The following is a 2,413-nucleotide window of genomic DNA, read 5'->3' as shown; positions in this document are numbered from 1 at the left end:
CAAATGTGTCGATAAGATAACTTTCGAATTGTTCAAATGATAGGAATTACAATGAATGTAATAGTTACCATTTGTTTAAAAATATATATATTTGTAGAGTACTATAATTAAATTTTCACCTTTGTAATACAACAATTTCAAATGTACAAATAAAAATCCAAAAATTCAAATTTGTAAAATACAAACACAAAATATTTGTAATGTATTGTTGTGACATACACTTATAGTCACAATTGACCAAAAAAATCATAGACAAATTTATTCTAAGAACTAATAATAGTTTTATAATTGTAATTAAGAACAATTATCAAAATAGATTTATATGTTTTAGTATTATTTTATGAACTTATATTCACGTACTTTTTGAACTTTGTGTCGAAGGTTATTAATGGTAAATACATCATTCTGACTATAATTTGGTCTTTGATTATTACCTGTATAATGTAACAAAAATTTAATTATTGGGTTAATTGTTATTGCAAAATATTTTCTCGTTTTAATGAATTATTTTTCTATTATTTTAATTTGTAAAAAATACATGAGTTTATTATTGTTTTTTTGTATCAGCCCAGTTCGAATAAGCCCACAATCTAAACCATTATTTAAACAAATTCAGACCAAAAAATCGTATACGCCCTACAACACAATAATCCATGTCTATCCTAATACTTTTCTCTAACTTGTTTCTAATAAAAAGTAAAAAAGTAAAAAAAATGAAGTGTACAAAAACGTCCGTTATACTACATCAGAAGTTAAAAATATGGACCAAAGAAGAAGTTATTTCACAAATAATTGATTAACTTTACTTTTAAAATAAGGGGTGTCCAAATTACATCAAAATCACTGATAATCATTAAAATTCTTTTTGCAACTTTCAATGATTGTGGTCTAACAAAACTGAAAACCCATCTTCTGTCAAAATAATTTGTAATAACGCATTTCAGTTGTGCAAAACATGTTAAAGTCAAACTAATAAAAAACACCACTGTGATGCTAAATTCACGTTTTAAAAATTGTGCCGAACTTGAGAAAATCAACTTTTTTGAAAATCTTTGATTAATTGGAAATAGTGCTTATTTAAAGCAAAACTAGTTGAAGTTGTAATACCCAATATTTGTAAAGTTGTTACACAATGTTATTAAATTTACTTGAATTTAACTTGAATTATGTTGAAAAAAATTCACATTTACCAGACCATTTTTGTGACTCTTGTTCCAGTTTTATAACAATTATAGAAATACACAAGTTGATCAATAACTTAAATGCCGTAGTTGACAAAACACAGAAAATACTTGATTTTCATGGTGTTAATGATGATATTAGAATGATTAAACAGAAATAACACTATGAACTTACATGTGTTAAAACAGGAATTGATTACGACTAGATAGACCATTAAAGACATGATTGATTAAAGAACATTATAAGAAATATTTTGCAAAAGTTATGGTCAGAGTTTATATTTTATAAAAAATATAATAGACATTAGAAGTTAAAAAAACATATATCTTTATTTATTATTACTTGATTTTTTGTTATTTCCATTCATTTGAAGTAAAAATAATTAACAATATAAAACTGGAAAATTGTGTTATTAATTAATATTATCAAATAATGGTTAAATCAATCGCGTGTATAAAGACATATAATAATAGAACATAAATATATTATAAATAATAGTTATTTCTAAGAAAAACAAACACTCAACAAAAATACAATCTATATATTAAATTTCACATTCTCAAACTAAAAATAATATCCATTTGTCAATTTGCTCTAAAAATAAAATAAAACTAATTTATAAATAAAATGAGTGTCGAATTGAATTTTAAGAATACTGCCTTGAAACTTTTTTGTTTAGTTACTTGTTTATTAGAATATCAAAATAATAATTATAACAATAAATATGTTATTGTTTATCATTTTTTTTATTTTTACATCAAAAGTTTTTGTTTTTTATAATTGTTAAAGTTGTAATGAAATTAGAATTCAATCGTTTATTCATTTTTTGTTTGATTACAACTATATTCTGAATATTAATATTGTTTTGAAGTGTTTTTTGATAGACAATTTTATATTTTTTTCTTGACTTTTAGAATTACAGTTACTTTTTATTTTAAAAATACAAAAATTTTTGGTTATAATAAAATAATTAAAAAATAGCTTTGATGGTAAAATTAATTAATAATAAAAATATAATTAATTACAAAAATAAAACATACAATTCCAATAACAATATTTTTAATATAAATAATTTTTATCAAAACAAATTTTATTTTAATTTTTTTAGTACCTTTTATTTAAACTTAAAAAATGCATTGATTATTGTATTCATATAAAAATACAATTCACACAATTAAATATTAATGAAATAGAGACACTGTGGCGTTGTATCGATATATTTTATAAATGA

Source organism: Entamoeba invadens (assembly GCF_000330505.1).
Source record: "Entamoeba invadens IP1 unplaced genomic scaffold scaff_1105074725739, whole genome shotgun sequence".
NCBI lineage: Eukaryota > Evosea > Mastigamoebida > Endamoebidae > Entamoeba > Entamoeba invadens.
Note: the sequence above shows the minus strand (reverse complement) of the source record.